The sequence below is a fragment of the Felis catus genome, chromosome A2, assembly GCF_018350175.1.
Source record: "Felis catus isolate Fca126 chromosome A2, F.catus_Fca126_mat1.0, whole genome shotgun sequence".
NCBI lineage: Eukaryota > Metazoa > Chordata > Mammalia > Carnivora > Felidae > Felis > Felis catus.
This window is the reverse complement of record NC_058369.1, coordinates 46488588-46514046: the sequence shown is the minus strand read 5'-3', so window position 1 is coordinate 46514046 and position 25459 is coordinate 46488588. Positions and strand designations below refer to the sequence as shown.

General features: G+C 45.6%; 1 protein-coding gene across 7 annotated transcripts in view; it reads right to left on the bottom strand.

The window, feature by feature from the left end:
- ITPR1 (inositol 1,4,5-trisphosphate receptor type 1) overlaps window positions 1–25459 on the bottom strand; it is a 326193-nt gene that overhangs the window by 77509 nt on the left and 223225 nt on the right. The gene's annotated exons all lie outside the window — the stretch shown is intronic.

Sequence of the window (25459 nt, the reverse complement as noted above, 5' to 3'; positions counted from 1 at the left end):
AGGGGACCCTAAAAGATAATGGGCATCAAGTATTTAGCACACCCCCAAGATGCCCACCCCGTGACAAATGTAACCTTGCCAAGACGCTGGTGAGACCCAAGAGCTGTCGCTTCAGGTCTCCTGCCTGAGAATCTAAATAAAGATACTCTGGAAGGAAGAAGCTTGGTCTCCAAAAGGGAAGCAGTACTATCTTGTGTAAGAGGAGAAGTGAAAAGTGACAGCAGTGCAGAAGAACTAAGATACCTCCCCCACAGAGGCAGGATGTGCCACAGGAGAAACGGGGGGCTGAGGAACAGGGGCCCTCAGCCAGAGGCTCGTGGAGACAGTCACTGCCCCTCCCTACTGGACTTGGCGAGCCCAGAGCCCTGCACGCAGTTCAAAGGCCTGTTTGTTCAACCTCTTACTGTGATGCTCTGTTTGGAGGGCTTGGGAGGAAAAGGGGACACCCCCCTCTCAGGACTCTTTCCCCAGATGCAGGTTGGACCTCAGAATGGAGGCAGCAGGGGGCTCGTCCTCCCAGACCTCAGGCTCTCAAAACAGGGCCTTTCCACACGCCACGTATCCACTCCTCCGTGAACCTACGAATCACGCCTTTCTCCATCTAAGAACCAGTAGGCAGGTAGAGACTGTTTTGCTTTTGCAAAGGTTTTGCTGCACCCCACCTGGCAGATTTGAGGTAACCATTTGGTGGATGCCCCTGGAGAGTGTGAGTGGGGAGACTAAAGGGAAACAAGAAAACTTTCTGGACTGAAAGAAATATCCTAATTAGGCTGGCGGTAGACAGAAAGGTGTGGTAGGAATAACAGCAACAACAAGACTATACCTGGGACCTGTGAACATGTCACCTTACAGGGCAAAGGGAAACAAAGTTGCAGACGGGATGGAGGTTGCTCATCAGCTGACCTTAAAATAGGGATATTATCCTAGATTGTTCAGGGAGGCAATCTAATCATAAAGGTCCTTAGAAGAGGAAGAGGAAGTCAGATGCCTAAGAGAAGGACTCCATTCAGCACTGCTGGCTACAAGGATGGAGGACGGGGCCATGACCCAAGGAATCCAGGTGGCCTCTACTGGAAAAGGAAACAGAGCCTCCAGGGGAGAATTCAGAAAAAAACGCAGCCTTGCCAACACGTGGATTTCAGCCCACTTAAGACTCATGTCAAACTCGAGATAAAAAATCTGGTTGTTTTAAATCACTAAGTTTGTAGTAATTTGTTACAGCAGCCGTAGAAAACGAGTAGAGCTATAAACATTTGTCAAATCTGATCAAACCATACACTTACCATCTATGCACATTAGAGTCTATAAATTATGTCACAACAAAAAGGGAGAGATGGTAAAAAGATGAGCTTTGTTCCCAGAAAGCTCGAGTACTAGGTAATGTTGCCCAGAGAAGGGGCTACCCTCCGAGGCCATCCCCACCGCAGACGGATCTGTGATGCTGCCCTCACCGCTGCCCTTTCATTACCCTCCATGTGTCTCCACAACACATGGAACCTCAAAGCCCCTTCCATGCAAGCTGTCTTGTCAGCATGTTAGGAGACTGCCAAGACAAGTATCATCATTCATAAATCCGTCACATTATATATCAAAGAGTTGGGTTAGGAGAGGTCAGGGTCTTCCTGCTCCCCCGTCCTGGGCTCTTTCTACCATCCTTCCTTTTTAAGGAACACATGGAAGCCCGGCCCCAGTGGTTGGACAGGGAACTCAGAGGAAATGAAGGCTGCTTTGGAGGGCAGACGCATAGAACCAACTCCAACCTCACAGACAAAGGGTCTGCTTGGAGTAGCTTTAAGGAAGTCGGGGGTTGGAGCAGATGAGCAAGTGACCAGAGGCAGTGGCCACCTCCATCAGTGGCCACCTCCATGGCAGCTCTGGAGGGCAGTGGTGGCCACGGGGAGGGGGGGGCGCTAGGCATGGCTATTGTAAGCCAAGATGAAAGACAAGAACCACAGAAAAATACCTATCACAAAATGTTAAAGCAGGAAGCACTCTATTCCGGCAGTTTCCATTTCCAAAGCTGTTCCCAGCAGAGAAATCCCATTCCCCGCCTCCCTCCGCAAACACCATCTTAGGGAAAGATGCCATGTTGAAGGCAGATACACGCAGAACTGTTCAGCTTGAAGCAGGGAGGGAAGAACCGTTTCTCTGCCACTGGAACTCCTCCTTAAAACGGCAGGCCCAGGAAGTCTCTTTAGAAACCACCACTTCAGTCTGGCCCTCCACATTTTACAGAGGAGGCGACTGAGGCCTAGAGGGGCAAAGGGACAGACCAAGGACACAGAATCCTTGGCTCCTGACCATCCATGCCAGTCACTTTATGACCATGCTAGGCTGTGGCTGGGTGACACGATGGCCTGAGTGCACACTCCTGCCCTCAGATAACTGTCAGGTGGCCACAGGTGGCCCTCATTGGGCTACTTAAGCTGTAGAGGTTCTAAGGAACTGAGGTCTTAGTTTTAAATAATAATGAAAACATTGTTTCAGGTTGCTCGAAAATAGTAAGATATTGCCTTGGCAGCCACCCACTATGGCCACTTAAATCCTTGCAAAGAAATGGAACATGGTTTATGACAAGCCCACCCAGCTATTGAAATAAGAGGCACCCTGAAGTCAGAGACTTACAGACAGTGGCAGCTATTCTAGGAACAGGCAGGCAGTGTGCAGGAGGGGGGTGGGCGGACACTTTTCTTCAGGTGCAAGAGGTCACAGTCTCAATGACACTGCAGGCAGGGGGTTCCAGAGCAGAATGGGAAACAGAGGCCTTCCCTATGCTCTGGACACACACCAGGGAAGGTATGAGAATGAGCACCTTATTGAAAAGCCATCTTCCCCAGAGTTCAGAGACTTGAGGGGCAAAGACAGACTTTGTACCCCAGAACACAGAGCCAGCCAGCCAACCTGCACCTATAGGAACACAAGGCCTTTGAGAAGGAAGCAGCCCTTCATAGGTGACTTAACTCAAAGAATGGGGAATGGCAGGAAGCAGAGGTAGACGTCATCCCAGATGGAGCCTGTCAGGAGCAGGGAGAATCCGGGGGCAGCGGTAAACAGCATCAATGGGACAGCTTCAAAACTTTGATCCTGCCCCAAAGGAAAGCATTTCCATGTTGAGGTTGGCCCACCTTCTATAAGACCTTGTACTAGGCCTGGAGGGAATCCAGAGGATGAGCTTTTCCATTTCACTGTCTAGTACTACATGACTTGACCACCAAAGCCCATGAGGTTCCCTCTGTATGGTCACTTATCTGCTGTAAAATGAATTAAACTCTCTGAGTCCCACAATTTGAAGAATGTGACTGCTGACCAGATTCCTCCACATAGTCAGATTTCTCTCTTCTCACTCTAGCTCTGAAACAAAAGGATCTCAGATTTGGCCTTGGGAGTCTTGGGGACTTGAGGAGACATCTCCACCCAGACCTTCCCAGTTTGAACAGATCCTCTCCGGGTGTCACAGTAACAGCAATGGCTACCTGTGGAGTTCTCTTCCTGTACCTGCGGTTAACTGAAAGTTTACCACTTCCTGGGGACCTCCTTTCTATAAACTATGCTATAGTGAATGGTAATTGAACAGTTCCTATTTTTTAAGCACTAGGTATTTTATACATATTATCTCATTTAATCCTTACAACTATCCCATGAAGTACGTATATGTATTGTTATTAATCCCACTTTACAGATCAGGAATCTGAGGCTCAAAGAGGTTAAATAACTTGCCAAGTCACACAGCTAGGAAATGGTAGTGGTGCCCCAGGACTTAGTCCCCATTTGTCTGTTGCGTCAACCCATGCTCTAGACCACTCCGCTTTGTTAAATACCTCTCACCTGAGCAAGTCTGTCAACCTCTAAACACTTTCTAACTTTTTATAATCCAGCCCCCACCTCACCCACCCCCAGTCTCCCAGCTGCACAAACACAGACTATTCTCACAGTAAAGAAGAGCTATGGTAGATACACATGTGAATGTCCCAACTTTCCTCTGAGGCTTGATGCACTTGTTAAGATGGGCTCCCAAATAAGGTCCCTCTGCTAGTTGAAGATTTGCCAGGGCTGTGGGTTATATGTGAACAAAACCACGGTCACACAATGACAGCTATAGGTCTTGAGTCTTCTTCTTAGAAACCAAGGACAACAATCAAAACCCAAGACCATGAACCCTGAACTAGGTGATAAAGCACACGTGATTAGGCATAGCTGCTTGGAGAACTGCAGGTCTGGAAACTTAAATTTTAGCCTTCTCTCCCCACTAACCAGCTGCCTGACCTGGGCAATTTACTTAACTGCATTTATGCCCTCAGTTCCTTATCTGAACAAGGAGACTCTTACCACCTGCCTTGTCTGCATCACGTGGAAGCTAGGGGCCCATCAAGGTTGCAGCTAGGAAACATTATGTGTGAAGAACACTTTGATTACCATGGGATCCTATTCAAACCCAAGGTGCTGCTGTTATCTTTTCAATTCCCCTTTCAAAGGAAGGGTATTAGAACATAAGACAGGTGGATCAACCTATGCGCTGGGTGGTACATGATGAGCAAAGTCTAGTGTGCAAAAATCATCCAAGGATAAACAATTCTAGCTGATACTGGCAGGTCAAGATGGCCTCTAAATGGACAGCAAAAATACAGTAAATAACAATTCTCAGTAACTGTCACAATAAAGGAAGTTAAAAAAAAATTCCAGCTGGTATTTTATTAGTTACAGAAACCATTCAGATTCCTTTGTACATAAAAATAAACAATTTTCCTTCCATTTCTCAAAGTTTAATGTAACCCAAGGCACAATACAAGCTTGGTGTCAAATGTTCCTCTTAGATAGTCCCTAATCTTTCAACACAAACTATTTTTCCTTTATTTACTTACTTATTTAATTTTATTTAATTTTTTTTTTTTTTTTTTTTTTTTTTTTTTTTTTTTTTTTTTACCATTCTTGATTTGGGGAAAAGTCTGATGAATGAAAAGGGTCTAATAATTAATAAAGTGGTCAAGAATCAAATACTCCCCTGGTATAAATGATCACTCTAAGAAGGAAATTTCTTGCAAGGTTTGAGATGGGTTTTAACCGGTAAACATCAGGAACTTTCAGCTCACCAAGCTGTGTGAGGATGTCTCCAGCTCTAATGAGTTTAGAAATAATACACATTCAAGGCAGAAAATAAAGAAGTGATGAAGCAAACCAACTCTGGGTTAGAAAGATATCCACATTTCAAGTTCATTTTTCTGAGAGAAAGTTCTCCTTCATCTAAACCATATAGCTCTTTTGAGGATTTACACAAATGCCCTATTTCAATTACTCTGCCAGCTAGGGCTGGACAGAGGCCACCTTCTGGTACAAGGCAGATTTCTAATGCCTGAGAGAAGAGGTGGGGGACAAGGAGATCCTCACTCGAATTAGTCTGGTCACTGAGTTCCGAGTAAGGGCCTGAACTTCCAGGTCAAGGCCAAAGCAGTGGCTCTTCATGATGCTTCTTAAGGTGAATTAATTTTGGGTTTAGCAAGCAGAGAAGTCCAACCTGCTCTATAAAAACCACTTTTCTCCTGGGATGGAAAGCTTAACAACTCTCCTTTTTTTTGTCGCCCAGTGCCCACAGGAATCAGCACCTGTGAAGAAAGTCTGCCCTGTTTGGTAAGGAGGCTGATCCCCCCTCAGTGTGGATCAAAACACTAACAGTTTCTCAAATATTCATCAACAAACAACTAACAAAGTGTACTCCCGCCCCCAATATTTAAAGGTGCTTTCTTACAAAGTCCCTGTGTGTATAGGTAAACTGTAAGTAAACATCTCTAGCAATATTTAACAGAAATATCAAACAGTTTTCAGAAAGGCAGGTCAGGCATCCTTCTAGAGGACCTTGGACCTTTGACCAAGGGAAAAGACATTAAGGAGACTCCACATTTTCTCTGGGTCCAATTCTCAAAACCCACCATCTTTTGCGTGCGTGTGATGGCACTGTCTCTTCTAGCCAAAGATGGAAGAGAAAAACATAAAGTCTCCAGAGGAAAAGATGACCAATGGAATGTGAAATAGTTCCAATGCCCAAACTTGCCTGACGTCACAGTGGACTGTAGTAGGTACCTCCTCAGGAATCTTCTTCGAGGGCAAGAAGGCATCATGGTTGCTCTTCACGTCAACATGAGGCTTATAATAAGGAAAGGTGGGTGTGTATAGCAAACAAGACTTTGATTAGACTTGACGAAGGACTTTTGTTAAAGCACTCAGGGAGGTTTGAGACTCTGTCCACGGACGTCTACTCAACTAAAGAAGACGATGAGAACAATCTCAAGTGCATGCCTGGGGCTGCAGGAGGGGCTCATCAGCCTTCAGGAGTGCCCTCCATGCCTGCTTCTAGGACTCAATGAAAAGTAACTTCTGGCGGTTAGGGTGCTCACAGGTCCCATTTTGGCTGCCCACAGACTTGCCATGGCATCTGTAACACGAGTGCACAGGAGCCTTCTCGGCGAGCCTCCAACCTGCGCCATCAGGCCTGAGAAGACATGTGTTGGAAAACTCTTAACACCCCAAATTTCGACTATGCATCCACACTAGAGGGCACAGGGGGCCAAGGCTGAGTCTGTCTGTTCCCTCCCACTTCACTCAGGGTGACATCTGTGCTACTGAGAAAGAGGACTAACACACGAATTGGATGGTAAGAACTTTGGTCTTTGCTCTTCTTTCCATTCCGTGTGCTGAGGGCCATTAATCAACATTGACCGACTTTTCCTGCCCTAAAACCTACAAAGTTCCCCAGGGCATCCAACTTGAGCTCTGTATCCTTCACACACCCATTTCCCATGTTTGCACAGAGAGCGGCAGGGGCTCCAAGGAAGGGCTGTGTATCCCTCACACTTAGCAAGGTCCAAGTGGATGGGCAGGGATGGCTGAGGAGATGGGTAGGTTGGGACAGGTCATTTGTTAGCATGCAGCCTCAGTTCCCTCACGTGTAATGGGGGAAGCAAGAGAAGTACCACCCTGCTGAGAGGCCTGCCGGATGGAGTAAAGGAGGCACCATGGATGAGAGCCCGGCAGAGGCCTGGTACGTGGTGGAGTTTTATACTGGCCACTTTCCCTTCTCTGCTCTCAACAAATCTATGACAAATCCACTCGACCATAAAATCCAAAGAAAAATAAATCCACTCCGGCCTGCCAGGGGCAAGGACACTGGCTGGCAAAGGGCAAAACATCAACCAGAGTGAGTGCCTTCCTGATGGAGATTCCAGTCACCCTGAGTCCTCTGCCCAGCTCAACCAACTCTCAGGTGACAGCTCCCCTGTGAACCCCAAAGAAGAAGCTCCAGGACTTGCATCTCCCAACCCCACAGGCCCATTTCACTAGGTACTAGCCCACCATGTAGCTTCCTTGTGGCTGCAGAGAACATACTTGGGATTTGACAGTAAAATATACAGATGGCCAAGAGGATGGAGACGGCGGGATGAAATTACACAGCACTCATCTGTGTAAGTGCTGCGTAATATATTATGGCTTTGGCTTCAGTAACGTGTATCCAAGCAAATGATGGCCAGAGCCAACTTGGTGCCCTTTAGAAGCACTGACTAGGGGTTGGCAGGGGCCACAGAGATCACTTAATCCAGCCTCCCACCTGACGACAGGCATATTACCGGGGTCCAGCCATCATTAGATGCCCTGCTTCCTCCACCCCTCCCCGATGCTATGCTTCGACCACCTTGACCTCCTTCAGCTCTGGCAATAGACCAAGCCCACACCAACCTGTCTGTCTGAACACCCTTGCCCTCTGCTCTTTACATGGCTGGTTCTCATCTGTTAGGTTTGGGCTTAAAGGGCACCTCCTTGGAGAAGCCTTTCCTGACCATCCTAAGTGGGTTCTCCTTGACATTCTACACCCTGGTTGCTTCGTTCCTCATGCTTCTCCCAGTGTGTTAATTATTTAGCTGGTTTACTAGCCATGTCTCCCACTAGACTGTAAGCTCCTAAAGGGCAAGGGCTGACTACATCAAGGCCAACTCATACAATGCCTGGCACCCACTAGGTGCTCAGTGAGTATCTGCTCCCTTGAGGAATGCACAATTCTGAAGGAGATTTATTTCCAAAAACCTTAAAGCGAATCAAGCTTTGCATGACAGTAGCTAAAGTTTAACTCAATTACCCAAAGATCCCTGTCTGTGAAAGCCCAAAGTCCTGCTAAATGGAGAAAATGAAGCATTCCAAAGACCAGGTGAAGGTGGCTGATGTGGCCTTCTAGCCTCTCACAGGCTTATCAGGTTTGTACACATGCCTCTGTGATAGGCTCAGGCTACCTGAGATCCTTAATCCATCTAGTTAACTGTTAACTACTCTGGCCCCACTGACACCTGCATTAGTAACTATGGAGCGGGAAGGACAATCAATTGTGAGCCTTCCACCGACTCCCCGACATAACTACAGCCTCTTGGGCTGAACAGTTTGTGGGGTTGTGTTGCAAGGAGGCTAATAAAAACATATTTCTCAAACACCGTATGGTGAGGGCAACTGAAATGCATCCTCCTCAAAAGCAATCTAATTTTTTTTTTTTTTTTTTTTTTTACATCCTGAATGCAGAGGGAAGCAAACAGCTTGAAGATGTTAGATGGTTTATAGAACTACCCCTTCAGTGTCTGGGCCATCTTGATGGAAGCAAGTTTAAAACCCAGGCATAAGAAAGTGGTAGAAACATCAAGAGAACCTTTGCCATTTTCAAAAAGGAACCTGGGGGGCCCTTAGGAAACATAAGTGGGCAGAGATTTATCAGTGAAAAGAAGGGTCGTGGCAGAAGTCCCCAAGCCAGCTGTGGAGGTCTGTTAGGTTCTGAGGCCTAGGTTCCTTACTTCTGCACCAGGTGCCTTTCCTCTCGCCAGGGCAGGATTCACACTGTTGGCAGTTTCTAACAAGAAAAATATTTTCAACCATGAAGTTAACTCTGCTGGAAGAGCTCCAAAGGGAAAGTCCCTCCAGTTACTCCAAGGAAAAAAAAAATTACCTTCTTGGTCTGGAATCTGGGGATATTTTATGCAGATGTCTCTAACAGAAGTTAATAAAGGGAAGTCAGCTTGCCTTTGATTATTCAAACAGGCTACTGCTATTAAGAGTTGCACAACTCTTGGGCAAGGCAGGGGTGGGTTCTGGCTTTTTTTTTTTTTTTTTTTTAAGCCTGTCCTCATGGCAACTACTTATTCTTTTCTAAGAATATTTCATTCTAACTTCCCTACTCACATCTTTCTAATACCTCTCTTCTGGTGAGAATCTGGCCAGTAACATGAGGCCAGCTCAGAAGGCTCTGTGGTGGGCACTCCTGGTGCCTGCCACATAGGGGTTCTGAGAATGACAGTTCCATGTCCCTGCTGAGAACTGGATGGAGAAGCCACTATTCTTTTCTTCCTCTCTTTTTTTTTGGGGGGGGGGGGGTGCAGGCTGAATAATTTCAACCTGCAAGGTAACAGAAGTTGCCCAAGCTCTAGGAATTATCACTGTGGGACAAACGCGTTCTCTTATTTTCATGTGGTTCTATTTTATAATGTGCTAGGTGACACAGGAGACATCCACCCGCCTAGGGCAAGAGCACATAGGAGGATGGAGGGAAAAACAAACAGCCCTTCTCCTCTGGGGCATAGCAACTGTTCATACAACTGACAATGGAATCCACCTGGTTTGGGGGCAATCCAACAGGGAAGAGTAAATTTCTATTAGGTGAGATTAAAGATGTCTGGGATAGGTCCCTATTATGGAGGGGCTGGGTAATAAAAAAAAAGAAAACCATGAGAAAATAGGGGAGGGTGAAAACAATATACCTTAGCGGAAACTCTTCTGATGTCCTGGAGCTACACAATGCAGAGCTCTTGGTGGGGGGTGGAGGTGGGGGGGAAGGAAAAATATTCTGTTTCCGGAGACAGCTCCAAGAATCATGAGTAGGTGTGAGAAACAAGGAAGCTTATAGATTACAAAAAAAAAGAAGAAGAAAAAAAAAAAGAAAGAAAGAAAAGGGGGGAAAGGAAGGAGTCAGGGAAGAGGGGGTGAGATCTCTGGGAGACAGGAGAATTAAAGAACACCATGGCAACAAGTCCGTCCACCTACCCTGGCCGCCCACCCACAGCCAGATTCTTTGCTGACGCACTTGAGAACAAGCTGGTTCCTACCAGCTCAGGAAGGTGAGCAAACCCAGAGAGCTCATTAAATCCCTTCTCAGCGACTCTTGTCTGCCTGCAGATAGTGAGCAAGGAGGATATAAATAGAAGTTATATAACATCTCTTTGTTGATTCCTGTGCTTACCAAAAAAATGCAGCATGACCTTGTTTTTTCTGAAGCGTTTTCCTCGGCCTACTGGTTGAGGACTTTAATCAAGTTAGGATCATCTTAAAGTTTAAATAGCAGGACATAGATTTCCAAGTTAAGGGTACTCAGGACAATCAGCCCAGTTCGGAACCCTCAGGGTCAAGTCCTCCTCAGGTATACAAAAATATCCAATAGCTATTAAAAAACTTTTTTAAAGAATTGTGTGCTTCTCCTTAGAACGTTTCCTGATGATGCTAGGGGTAATATTAATTCCCAAGAGCAAAGAACCATTAATAAATTGGCTTCTTTGGTTTTCCAAAGGAGGTCAGAGCACTTAAAAAACACAAATATATAAATGTTTAAAGCTAACTGATGGCTTCTAAATGCCTCCAGGCATAATCAGCACACCTTTCCTCTCTTAAAAGGCAAGACATTAAGGGTCCAGTGGATGTCCTCAGAGACATCTTCAAAAGTAAGCACTGAAGGAAACACAAATGTGCCCTGAAATCCAGCCCAACCTGGCCAGTCCTCCAATGTCTGCTGGGACTTCTGAACAGACTCCTGCTTTGGCGCCTTTGCAGAGAGGTATTTAATAGGAGTGTGTGCTTACAGGATGCGCTGCACAGCTCAGTTACTCTGATACCTCGTCTAACCTGTTGATGCCACATAACTCTTAGAAACTGTTGCCATGGGAACTTGTCCCTCTCCGGCATTCGTCAAGAAATGTTACAGGTGCTAGAGAATTCAATGCCTTTAGTCTCAGTAAGCTTTGTCTGAGTCTTGCAAGGTGTGGCTTCAACCAAGAGGACTTTCAAACCCATGATGGAGGGTTTTGAATACAAATGTCTTCAAAGGACAGGGGTTCACTGCACAGGGCATGGAAGGGAGGCATGTCTGTGCTGGGATAGCCTGAGAGTACATATAGGCCCCACTAAGCACTTAAATTCTATATACAGTGTTTTCAACGCATCATATCAGCTAAACAAAGATCGTGTAGGGCTCTAAGTAGCTCAGATGGTGACCCCCGCAAGAGATGTAGTGGCTGTCATCCCTGAAATGGGATTTCCTTTCTCATCAGAACTGGTGGGTGGGCAACAACACAATAATGCATAAATTCAAGTAAGGCAAGAGTCTACATCCCTGGTCGGATCTCTAGTCCAGGGACAGTCACTTGAAATGCTTCAGCCCATCTCTCAACTGAGTTGCTTTAAGCCTCCTGCCTTCTCCTCTTATAAATTCCTGCCAGAAAAACAGGATCTACCTTCTACAATATGAACAGTGCAGATCTGGTAGGAACCAACACATCTCCATGTCCCGACGCAGCAATGTTGCCAGGTAACAAATGTAGAAATATACTCAGAAAACTGTATGTGACAATATACAACCTCCGCGCTGCAGCTGATAACCGAGGGAGTGTTAAAACACCATGTTCTCTTAACACTTGGGCTTTTGGTGTGAAAATAAAATTAAACGGGATACTTCCTCTTGTAAATATAAGACAGGCATACAACTCACACATGCATCCACTAATTGGAAATAGTAGAGGGGCTTGCAACAGCCATCTGCAATGCGCCCTGTCTTTCACTCCCCATTCTCCCCGCCAACATGAATTCCAGAAAACTCAAAACTGAGCAAGAGCCCTTCTTTTATCAGGGAGAAGTTCACCTTTGACCACAAAAAGATACTCAATAAAGACACCAGTGGAAACTAAAGGAAGGCTCTTACATTATTATAAAATTCCTCATGTTTCCATCGTGTGGGTTTGTAAGACAACTATTATAATTCGTGGCCTAACCAAGCAGTGATTCCTTGCTTCTTAGATCAAAAAACCAGTACATCCTGGCCCTAGCCCCAACGAGAACAAGACAGACACTGCTCTCTACTGTATGTAGCCCATGAGTGGAAACAGGCTAAGCCCCTGACATTGGACTCCTGTATCTCAAAGACTTTCTAGCATGGTAGAGAGTTGGGAGATTTTGGAGAGGCAGGGTTCAAATCTCAGCTGTGCTAATAGGGTGACTTTGAATAAGAGCTCTGGCTCTTTTGAGACTCATTTTCCTCACATGTAACTAGAGCTACCAGACCTAGCCCAGGGGAACTACATAACAGTACCACGTATAGCTCCTGCCCTCTTCCTTTATCTTTGCCCCCAAGTGAATACTGTCCAACCAATCAACGACTCAAATATGAGGAGAATCCAGTGCAATGAGCCTCTTTGTGCAAAATGGGTAAAATGTGAGATCTAACAAGCCTCTCATTATGCCAGAGTACATGTGCTTCTTTATATACAAGTAAAAAACAAAACTCGTTAATAATGTAACCTAACCTTTCATATAAGCCCTAATTAAATGAGCTGCCACTCTCTCCACAGAGAGGAAGTTATGCAATAGAGTTTCCTTGTCATTAACTTTCATAGACCTGGGAACGTGGAATTTGATAGAGGTGAAGCAGCATGTATAACACTTACAGTTTTTATTTAGCAAACAAGACACTGAGCCTAAAAGAAAGACTTTCACGGTTTCCTTCTCTGTCATTCACAAGCCAATATTATAACCAAAGCAAAGACACCAGCCACATGAGCTGTCTTCTCATGTGCTTCTCACAGCACTCTCCACAGAGTCCATCCACCAAACGAGCAACCAAGAGTGAAGCCACAAATTCTAATTTGCCTGATAGGAGGCAAGGTCCTCAAAAGGGGTCCAGAGCCCCTTTTCTTGGTCTCCAGGGAGGGGAATGTGGACCATGTCTGTGCCAGGGAAATTAATGGAGGCTTCTCATACACCATGGAAGTACCAACACAGAGAAAAGACAACTCAGGCTGTGGCAAGAAATAAACCCAGACACAAATACCAGCTACCTCAGTGGCCCTGAACAACTACCATGACCTCCTGGATCCTTTATTTCCCCTTTGGAAAAAGGGTTCATGGCAGTACCTACCCACACAGGATCACCAAAGAGAGTAACTGAGATCAAGGGGAGAAGGCATGTAGCATACCTCCTGGAACATGCACACTCATATTCTGGTACTCATTACCATTACTACTATCTCTAGTTATTAAGAACAAGAAAACAGAGACCCTTAGTGTTTCTGGCATCATAAGGATGTTTCTCCAAAGTGACACTATATATTTCCCTTAGACTCAGATAAACCTAATTCCCTTTCACCCCTAAATTTAGATGGTGCCTCTTTATAACTGTTACAACCAGTAACAACAAATTTTCACATCCTTATGTTTATATTCAAAAAACAATAATAAGGCTAACATGCCATGATGGCCATATAAGGGTCAGAACTTCTGTTCATTCAGTGGATATTTACTGAGCACCCACCATGGTCCAGGTGCTGAGGAGTAAGACAGAGGTTTGATCCTGGAAGAAATTACATTCTTGGGTGGGTGAGTGGAGAGAAAAACGTACTACTGACAAGTAACCATAAGCAATTACTGCGTGTTAAGCACCATGGTGAGCTGAGCATCTTCCACATATTACCTCATTTGGATCTCAGAAGAAGCCTCGAGAGTAGGATTCTCTACAATGACATTATGTGCAAATGAGGTTCCCCTTCATCTAACACATATGAGGTGTTTTCTGTTTTTGTTTTTTTTTTATTTTTTTAATGTTTATTTTTGAGACAGTGAAAGACAGAGCACGAATGGGGGAGGGACAGAGAGAGAGGGAGACAAAGAATCTGAAGCAGGCTCCAGGCTCTGAACTGTTAGCACAGAGCCCGATGCGGGGCTCGAACTCACAGACCGTGAGATCATGACCTGAGCCCAAGTCGGATGCTTAACCGACTGAGCCACCCAGGCGCCCCACACACAGGTCATTTTCTATGGAACTTGGAGGTCAACACAAACTTGCTTTCTGTTCTCTCGGGTCTTACAATGAACTTTCACTTCAAGTGTGGTGATCGCTATAATGAATGAACAGCCTATCGGTGGAGACCACTACTTCTGCCTCCAGGGGATCAAGAGAAAGTTTCCAAAGCAGGACACATTTCAGACAGGGTTTGCTAAGTATTCCAGGCAAAGGGAAACAGGACACATCCTACATGGAGCAGAGGCATCTGAGTACACAGAAGGGACTGGCAAATGAACAGATGTAGCTCCAAGACAATGAGCGTGGGGGAGTGGGTGCAGAAACCCAGGCAGGGCCAGATCATGCAGCATACCACTGGATTCCATCATCTGCAGAAGGCTGTTAAGATAGGAAATGAGGGGGCGCCTGGGTGGCTCAGTCGGTTGAGCGGCCGACTTCGGCTCAGGTCATGATCTCGCGGTCCGTGAGTTCGAGCCCCGCATCGGGCTCTGTGCTGACAGCTCAGAGCCTGGAGCATGTTCCGGATTCTGTCTCCCTCTCTCTGACCCTCCCCTGTTCATGCTCTGTCTCTCCCTGTCTCAAAAATAAATAAAACGTTAAAAAAAAATTTTAAAAAAAAAGATAGGAAATGAGGTGGTCAGGCTTCTGTTTGGGGGACATCATTGACAGCAGCATGCAAGAGGTAAATGCCCACAGGTGGGGAGGGCTCTAAGAAGCTATCCCAGTTATCCAGGGGAGACACAATCAGGATCACAACTCGGAGAGCTGCATGGTGGTCAGCAGTAGGAATTCTAAAGCCAGAGTGACTTCTAAGCCCCACCTCCTTCCACCTCAGCTGAGCCAATTTGGGCATGTCATTTAACCTGAAGGTGCCAACTGTCTGGCTCATTACAAGTTCTAACTGAACGCTGACCACTAAACTACTGGGAGGTGGAGTGGGCACAGAATAAGTAAGAGAGGAGTGACATACAGTGACCAGTGACATCCAGGTATGTCCCCTGGTCAACAGGAGGGGTGCTGGTGAGCCCCTTGACCAGGGCATGGAATACAAGAGAGCAAATGGGACAGAGGAGGGGAGGTGACAGGTGCACTTGAGGTCACACTAACCTACAGTTAACACAGGTGGAGATGCTCAACGGGGATTCAAACAGAAACGTAGAAATCAGCAAAGAGGTGGAGCCAGGAACTACACCTTGCGAGCTGTTGGCATAAATGGTAGCCGGAAGCCACGGGAGATGATGAGATCACCCAGTGAGTTTGGAGAAAAAGAAGACAAACAGGCTCCAACATTTCAGATATTTTAAGATTAACTGTATATGCCCCAAGGCCAGGAGGAAACCTTTGTAGGAGGCAAAGAAATAGCACAGCACTGAGCCCTAAGGAAGCGACTAACTTAAAGTGTGGTGGTCTAAGGTAGGTTGGTCAGAGAGGGCCCACAGATGAAAATCCTGCAGTCCCAAGTATTATGGACTCTTAAACTGCTTTAATCTGCCTTCCAAATCTGTTGAAAGGTGATAAATAAGGGTAATGGAATATATCTGAGCAGAGATGGTGAAGGAAAGGGAAGACCTCCTCTAGGGAAAAAAAAAAAAAAAAAAAAGAGTCTTCTAAAACATACTCCCACTGTCCCTATACACCCCTCACACACACAAAAAAGGAAGAAAAGTAGACATCCCTCTTTCCCTGAATTCCTTATTAAGTGAATAAGTGGCCAAAGCATCTTGGAATTTAGGATATTGGTCATCTGGTGAATAGAATAAAGAGGGAAAGACTTGGTTCTTCCCCTTTGCCAGGTTAATATTTAGACAGTCAAGATTCAATAAGCACAGGGATTGGCCAAAATTTCGGTAAAGGGACAAATGCTAAATATTCTAGGCTTTATACGAACTCTGTTGCAACTATTCCACTCTGCCCTCACAACATGAAAGCAGCCAGAGATAACACTAAAGGAGTAAGCATGGCTGTGTTCCAATAAAACTTTATTTACAAAAGTAGGTGACAGACTGAATTGGACCTACTGGCCAGTTTGCTAAGCCCCGGACTAACACATCATAAGCCAACAGAGGAGAATCTGGGGTCAGCTTGAAAGTTCATAAGATGCATTCATTCCCTCCTTAGAAGTCATTAAGGAAAGTTAGCAAGAGCACAGACCTTTTGCTAGACCTGAAGGAAGAGAAAGAAAGGAGAAAAATCTGGACTTGTGGATTTAAAAGGATGAAATGAAATGATGGTTCAACATACAACCTCTTTCAAGTCTTCTTTTTTTTTTTTTTCCTGTTCTTTAGTCAAATGTTGGAAACCATGGAAAACCCAATGGTTTCTTTGAAGATCCTCCTTAGAAACCAATTCCTGCTTCTAGGTTTCGCACAAAGTAAAGAGCTTAACATTCTGCTTCCAAAGATCTTCCCTCAATCCCCAATGAATGTAATCCTCTACTGGAACACTAGAAGAGCAGATACATGTACCTGTCCACTTCTGCCTAAGCTGATGGCTTTGCTATTCAGGAAAAAGGAAAAATAATACTGGGTCTCCATTTCCTCTAAAAACACGAGCCAGGGTGCATACTTTCCCTTCAAAGCACCTCAACAGGAATGTGTTTCTTTCTTTTTTAAAAAATGGGTTTTTTTTATTTTTGAGAGAGACATAGTGCAAGTAGGGGAGGGGCAGGCTCCAGGCTCTGAGCTGCTAGCAGAGAGCCCAACATGGGGCTCAGACTCACAAACTGTGAGATCATGACCTGAGCCAAAGTCAGACACGTAACCCAGTAAGCCACCCAGGCACCCCCGGACTGTGCTTCTTTATACCCAAGTGAGGAGGAACGACATATGGATGTGCTGATAATCCCTGCAGTCACTTCTTGTCCTGGACTGCAAAACCAAGCCAATATGCCCATGCCTTCTCTAGTGTCCACTAACGTCTGGAGAACTGCCATGACCAGCTGCGTGGGGTGTCACCTTTTTGGAGAGTCATTCATGTCTTATGTTCTCAAGAATGGTAACTACCTTCAAGTGTTGACTTTCTACCTGAAAACCTGAATTTAGACCAAAAATCTTGAAAGACCTTTCAGTGACGCATCAGGTTCATGGGAATGGAGAAAAAGGGTAAGACGGTAAGGTACCTATGTCAAAGAAGTTATCTGCACCCCAAAAAAAGGGGGGGGGAGCAAAGTAAGCACCTAGGTCAGGGAGCACTTGAAACCACAGAGTGACTGGAGTTCCCTTCACTTCCTGCTTCACGCAGAATGTCTGTCTGTCAGGAAAGGTAACCAGTACCCAAGACATGGAAGTGTCCTGACGTTATGGACCTCTAACATCATTTCAAATATATAGTCAGAGGAACTTAGGTGAACTGAGTATGAAAACAAGGTAAAACAGCACCCCCCAACCCCCGGCTCAATGGACCATAAACCGCTACACAGAAGCAAAAGCTCAGGAGTCAGCTTTTTGACAAGAAACCTATTTTAAAAAATGAACTCCACTTTTTAAAATAATAAGTGTTTATTAATAAAAAAATCAGCATATTTTGAGATCCTTCTATGACCCTGACAACTGTCTGAGGCACTTGGTGTGAACTACCCTGTTGCAGGAGCCCTGTGAGGTGGTCACTCTCACCACCCTGATCTCTAGCTGGCAACCACACTGACAGAGGTCAAAAACTTTGCCCCATGTCCTAAAGAGGGACGTGGCAGAAGCAAGGCTCAAACCCCGGACCGTCCTCATTCCACAAAACCAGTCCCCATGGCAGCAGCTCACAGGTGCGCACTGTCTATAGGGACACGCGCTTTACCCCCAATGCTACTCCATCTTATCCTCGCAACAGCTCCATAAGGAAGGGACTTAGTTTTTCTAACTCTTACTTTACAGATGAGAAAGCTGAGTTTCAAAGCGTCCTCAGAAAGTCCAAGGTCACCCCACTGGCCGAGGGCAGGGCTGGGGTTCCAACACAGGTGTTTCCACTGTGGAGGTCAAACTCCTTCCCACGTCAGAGGCTCCCCTTCTAGGCAGTGTCCCCAGAGTCTGCAATCCATTACCACCAGCTCTTAAAGGAGGGGCAGCTGTTCAGACCCTTCACAGCTTCAGCTGAAAGGCAGAGAGTCCAGGGAAGCCTGCGGGGGACAGGCCACCTGCCTCCCTCCTATTTCAAGGCCAATGGCACACTAGGGCGGGGGTTGGGGAGCCATCTTCTGACTGTGGCAGGCCACACTCATTTCCCACATGGATAAAACCTGAGGTCAGAAAACACCACTCAGAAGTGACTCATTTCTGACTTCCCTGCCAAAAACAACACCCTTTTACGTAACTTGCTCACACACCAATCTCCTCCTCCTTCTAAGGGTGAGAGCCCTGTCAAACCAAGGCTGCTTGTCCTCACAAACTGGCCTTCTATTTCCAGCAAAGGCAAATCAAATTGCCCTTTCTGTCCTCATCTCCCTGCTAAGTGGGGTCAGAGGTAGCCAGATCAACATGATCCTCCAATGTGCCCTTCTGGTAACTCCTTCTGGAAGGGGTGGGAGATTTCATATATAATATTGGCTCTTGGGCTGATTTCTTAAGCCAACCACAAAAAATAAGTGTGTGGTGAAGGAAAGGCCCCCAAGGACTAGGGATCTCTCTCAGATGAGTTTGCAAGCCAGTTTCCCGAAGGAGCACTTCTCACATTTTCCATCTCCAGCTGCGTACGTGCAAAAAAGAAAGCCCTTTTCGGGTGTGTCTGTAGGCTAGACTTGGCATAGGAATAGCTGTGGGCAGCCATTTGATACATAAAATTCACTGTGCTTCTGCAACCAGAAGCAATTAGTCCAAAAATTTTTTTTTGTTATGTCTGTCTCCTTAATTTGCTATGAGGTCCTCTATGGTCATGTCAGCACATGTATCTCCCAACATCTGTATTTGCTTTCAAAAAACCCCAAAAAGGGGCGCCTGGGTGGCTCAGTCACTTAAGTGTCTGACTTCAGCTCAGGTCATGATCTCATGGCTTGTGAGTTTGAGCCCCATGACAGTGATCTCATGGCTTGTGAGTTCGAGCCCCATGTCAGGCTCTGTGCTGACCGCTCAGAGCCTGGAGCCTGCTTCAGATTCTGTGTCTCCCTCTCTCTCTGCTCCACCCCTGCTTGCTCTCTGTCTCTCTCTAAAATAAATAAGAAATTTTAAAAATTAAAAAAAAAAAAAAGACAGGGGTGCCTAGGTGGCTCAGGTGGTTAAGCGTTCGACTTTGGCTCAGGTCATGATCTCACGGTTCGTGGGTTCGACCCCCGTGTCTGGCTCTGGCTCTGGCTCTGTGCTGACAGCTCAGGGCCTGGAGCCTGCTTCGGATTCTATGTCTCCGTCTCTCTGCCCCTCCCCGGCTCACACTCTGTCTCTCTCTCCCTCTCAAAAATAAACATTAAAAAAATAATAAAATTTAAAAAATTTAAAAACCCACAACACGAGATATGTTCAAAGATATACTTTACTCCTCCTCTTCTCCAGGTGAGGACAGCTTCTGCCCTCCCGCAGGGAAGAGGAAGCAGAGGGAACTTCCCCCAGGGTGCTGGTGGGAACGTCGCAGGAGGAAGGAACACAGAAATTGGCAAGGACTTGAAGGACGGATATGCAAGTGCCGTAAGGCTTGCTGAGCCCTGAGTGTGCCAAAAATTAATTCATAAGCAAATGCTTATTTTATAGTTTCCCACTTGCTACAAAACACCAAGCAGAAAGACTCCTTTTGAGAGCTGGTAGGAAGGGGGTGAAGCCGGAGTGGGGAGGTAACGTAGGGGTTGCTCGAAGAGAAGCTCGATTCCATGGTTTGACAATGTGTCATCCTACCTTGCGGAGCTGAAGGGCAGTGGTAGCATCTCCTTGTTCCTGTAAGCACAGGGTTCACCATAAAGTCTGAGCTGCTCTCAGGTCAGAGGAGTTTGGAGATTAATATCCACCCCTCAGATAAGCCAGGGCACAGACAGAAGATGCTCGAAGACTTGAGGACACTGTCCCTAAGAGTCCATTATGCCAGGATGGGAAATATCCTAAATGTGGGTTCCTGTCATTTCAGGGCTTTAGGTGATGATGTGACAGATAACAAGGTTTCAGAATAAAGGAGCAAACTCTCTCTGTGAGGGTTCCTAGCAAGCACTACATGTCTTTATTTTTGGATTCCCATAATTGATTCCTCCAAGGTCTGGGCAATGAAATTCACAACTTTTGGAGAGCTAAGGGCCCCACCAACTTCATCCTAAGGACTGGGATGAATATTCACAGAACACCCAGAAAGGCAATGACATGAGTCGCCGCTTCTGCAAAGACAGGACTGAATTTTCAGGGAGAACAAAGCTCCTCTGTGGCAGACAATGGTGCCTTTTTTTTTTTTTTTTTTGAACCTTTAGCGCCCAACTCAGGGATTTGACGGAACCATGATAGGTGCTCAATCGTTTATAATGCGGGGGGGGGGGGGGGCATGGAGCCAGTCTCCAAAGTTGCCCACCTCCACACAGTTCTCTCCTAATATGCACATGCCCTCATCTCAACAACAGGTGGGGTTTTTCTCACCCCCCCTCTGAAATTGGGCTGACCTTATGACAAAGCCTTATGACTGGTTTTGACCAAAAGAATGCGGCAGAAGTGACATTCGAGGAATCCCCCTCAGCCCAGGACTTACAAGGATTTGTAGCTTCCACTTTCCACTTCTTGAAACTCCACTTAGACCCCAGTCAAGATGCTCTAAGAACTCCAAACCACATGGAAAGGCCACAGGGAGGAGAACCAAAGCAATCTGAGTGACAGTCCCCAGTAAGCTCCCAGATGAGAGCCAGAACCAAGTGGCCACCGTGGCTGACTACCCAATCAAGCCCATGCCAAAATCACATGGTATAGAAGAACCACTCAGCTGAGCCCAAGCCTACAGAAGTGTGACAGCTGTGAGAACGGTCACTGCTTCAAGGCACTAAATTTCAAGAGGGCCGCTAAAGTGACAGAACTAAAACAGGGGGGTGGAGGAGACAAGAGGCACATGGCATTTAGTCTAGTTCTGTAGCTCTGAGTAAGTCAGAACCCTCACTGAACTCCTCAGACTCCAAAGAGATAGCCTGAGTGGAAGGACTTTATACACAGTAAGTGCCCAAACCCAGGGAGAATGGATGCCAGTTCCACTGTCTTCACTACTGAGCTCTGCAGCCAAGAACCCACCCCTGGCCCACCTACAGCTCTGTTCCTGAAGGTGACAAGGAGTTAAGTGGTAAGAAGGAGTAAGTCATCTTTCTCTATAAAGCACCTACTATTCTTCCTCGGACCTTTACCATCATCCTACAGAATGAAGGCATCATAGGGAATGAGGAGTTCAGAGAACCCAGCTGCCCTGGTTTAAATCTTGGCTCTGCTACTTACTTATTGTAGGATTTGGGGCAAGTTCCTTAACGTTTTTTCATTTTACTTTCCTCATGTGTTAAAAGGGGTAATTATGGCATCTACCACCTATAGAGAGAGTGAGGATTAGATGAGAGGATACACTGAAAACACTGAAGCATAGTTCCTGGCTCATAGTAAGCACTTAACTGGCTGTTATCGTCATCATTATGGCTTTTACTTTTGTTAATTTTTAAAATGATCATACAGTAAAACTAACTTCTTTGGTATACAGTTCTACAAACTTTCACACATGTATAGATTCACGTGGCCACTACCAAAAGCAGGACACACAATAGTGTTATCACACAAAAAAACCCTTGTGCTGTTTCTTTAGAGTCAAATTCTCCCCTCGCCCCTAGTCCTGGCAAATTCTGATCTGTTCTTCATCACTACAGTCCTGTCCTTTCGAGAATGTCATAGAATTAGAACCACATAGTATGCCTCCTTTTGAGATTGGCTCCTTTCTCTCAGCATAATGCCTTTAAGATGCATCCAAGTTATTGCATGGATCAATAGTTTTTTCCTGTTTATTGCTGAGTAGTATTCCATTGTATGGATCACCTGGAGTTTGCCCAATCATATTTTTCATAATTATTTTCACAAGCCAAAGAAAACTTCAGAAGTGGAATCGGCCAAACATCACTGATAGATTCTAAGAATTCCTGGAAAAACATTTAATAATTGCTTACAAGTTCTGATTCAAGGCGACAAGGAACCCAGGGGTCTGCACTTAGGCCTCACACTTGATAGACACAGGAACAGAAACGCAGTAATAACTTCCTTAATCCCACACAGACCCGGACTGGAAGGTAGTACTTATTCTCCTTCTTCTCCACGTGAAACATGTTCTAAATCCTGGGAAGAGGTGCTTATAAGCATAAGGGTCCTTCTGCAGCCCTCTTTCTGAATAGGCAACACCCAGTTCCAGAACCCTATAGCCCTCTATGCTTCCCTTTGACTGCCCTTTCTACCACCAGTCACTGAGAAACATTACTCCATGGAAGCCCACCTGACCTCAGACCAATTTCCCTTCCTGACACCACAACTGGACAATACAAACAGGAGTAACGGGCATGGAGTTGCAGTGGGACCTTAGGCCACCTTCAATGGATTACAGCATTTCAGCAATCATTAATGGTCACAGCGACAGTGTTAACCCAACTCAGACTAACTTCCCACAGCTACTCATTTACTACTTCAACCAGCTTCTCTAAAGCAGGATGAAATTTTCAATCACTCCCCTGGGGCTTCAAGGTTCTTAACCAGCTCCAGACCCAACCTGAGTTCCACATCATTCTCTCCAGAGAAAGAAAGCTTGGGGCCAAGGGAGAGCTCACAACTCAACTCTAGGCTAGAATCAATTTTCCTGGAACCACGGGTCTCTACTAAAGCCATGGGCCAGATTCTCCCCTCCACCCTCTGAGGTCACAGAATGGGGAGGATGAGGGAGAAAGAAAGCGTGAGCATGTGTGCCCTTGGTGCTATGCCCTCCCATCCCGGCTCACCCCCTCATGAGCACACTGGCTCCCTTAAGAGAAAACATCTCCACTCCCTGTGAGGCTGAACTATTGGAACTCTATTGTGGCAGTTCATCTGGAGCCTGAGCTTATGAGTAATAAATGTGTGAAAACATGAAACTAATATTCATAATTACTTTACAAGATAAAGAACTTGAAGGAAAAACAGCTTCTGTGTGCCTTGCCATCATCATGAGGGGTACACTGTGAAAAACAAGGCATCCTGCCAGAACCGCAGACTCCATCTCGCCAGCCAGCCTTAGCACCGGCGGCCCTCAGCCCCCACGAGCCCTTTCCAAGTTTCATTATTCCTTAATTAACGGTGCCTTCATGCTTCTCCTCATCCAGACGCTTTTGAGCCTCAAAGAGCCAAATGAGACCTGTGATCTTCTCATCTTCCACATCTGTTTAGGTTCCATTTTGGCCAGCATTTACCAACTATCAGTGGGTCTAGGGTCCAGTCTCAAGCAGAGAGTGTTGGAGAGTCTGCATTCATGATATCCCGTCCCTGAGCCTGTTGCCCCACTAGGTTCAGTACCTCTTCTTCTCCCCATTTTTTTTTCTACTGAAGTATAACTTATGTACAATAAAGCACACCAATTTTCATTGTATGGGTCACTGAGTTTGAAACAGGTATGTACCCGTGTATTCACCCCCTAGGTGGAGACGTTAATTATCTCTAGCACCCCAAAAAGTGCCTATCCTAGAAAATATCCTCTCCCACATGATGACCAATTTTATCATAGAATTATTTTCAGTTTAAGTTCTTGTTAGCTCTCTCCTACGTTATTGCTAATTAACTTACTTATTTGAACTGCCACCTTCTGGATCCTGTTCTCATGTCACCTGTCCAACACTGCCAGATCTGTAGTCCTAAATGGCAGCACCCAGGTCCTTGACAGGCTGCCCTATACTGCATACAAACTCTCACACCCACCGCCAGTCCCCGTTCACCACCCTACGCCAGCTCTGCTCAGTGTGACGGACCCAACCCCTGTTCTCCAGCACCCCTCCAGCTCCTGCACCCTGGGCCTCCTCTTCCCTCCCAAGCAGCACAAAAGGGCTGGCTCATGACCCAGTTCCACGTCATTTCCACCCTTCAGACCCACAGCCATCCTTCAAAGCCAATCTCATCAAAAAAACCTTTCACTGACTCCTCACACAGATGTTGTTACTTCTTCCTTGGAGGGTCTGTGTTATCATTCTTACCTTTTAGATGGCATTACCATTATCCTTGAGAAAAATACATGTGTTTGCATTCTTGTATTCTTGCTAGATTTTTCAATTTCTCTAAGACTAAGCTTCTAGGATTCTAGGATTTCTCTAATTAGTAAAGCTTTAAAAGAAAACTGCAATCTCCAAAAAACTGGAAGCAATAACCTAGGGTTTCCACCTTTTTCTTTAGCCAGAGGGGGAAAAAACCTGTCACCCACTATCAAAATCTTTTCATTAAAGCAGAGACTTTGGAGCTAAAAGAAAAATTGGAGAGGATATAATATCAGAAATAAAATAGTAAGATGGTCCTTCAAATTGAATTTACTTGGTTTGTGAAAAACTCCTCCCAAGCTCTCCATTTTTTATACTTGGCTGTGCCTGGAGAACCTTCTCATAGACCAACTGGCTCCAGTGTCCAAAAACCACTGCCTTATAGTTCCTACTAAAGCACTGTGTACACACAAAGCACTCGATACATGTTTAGTTCAACTGATCTAGTCACTGCAAATCAGGTGGTTGAAAAACAAGGAGTGTTTGACGCTGCTTCCATTCCAACAGGGCAATAAGTGGGCCCTATTTTCAGGAGAATGACCACAGGATCCATCCAAGCTCACAGTCAGACTCACATGTGACAAAATCAGCAATCCCAACTTGTCACAACTCCGGTGCAAGTGATGACTCAGGCAAGCACTGGACTTTGCCCCTGTCACAAATCTCTAGTTAGGGAAGTGCCTAATAATGAACTTCAGAATCGTGTGTTGGGGCAAGCAGGGAATGGAGGGCGAGAAGACAGGACCACCACAGTTCGCTGCGCAGCGTGTTCAAGCAGCAGGGCGACTGGGAGAATGAGCAGGGGCTGAAATTCAACCTGGCCCAGGCAAACCTCCCCACAGCAAGGCATGTCCTTGGCTGGTTTGCACAAAGAACCAAGACTCCATTGATCAAGACTCTGAGTTTAAGTTCAAACCCAAGAATTTAATGTCAAATATACACATAAGGGTAAATTTTATGGTGTATTGGTATATCTCAATAAAGCTGTTAATCAAAATGTGTATACACACACACAGTGAGCAAACCCTTATTCAAGAGCCAACAAAGAAGGAAGACTGCATGATGAATGGGATAAAATATTTAAAGAAATAATTTTAATTGCCATTTCTACATGAAAATTATAAATGTTATTAAATTTATTAAAATTGACTTATTAAGGACTTCTGTCAAGAATTCTATCAAGTTTTTGTTTTAAAATATATATCCAGCTAACAAAAAAT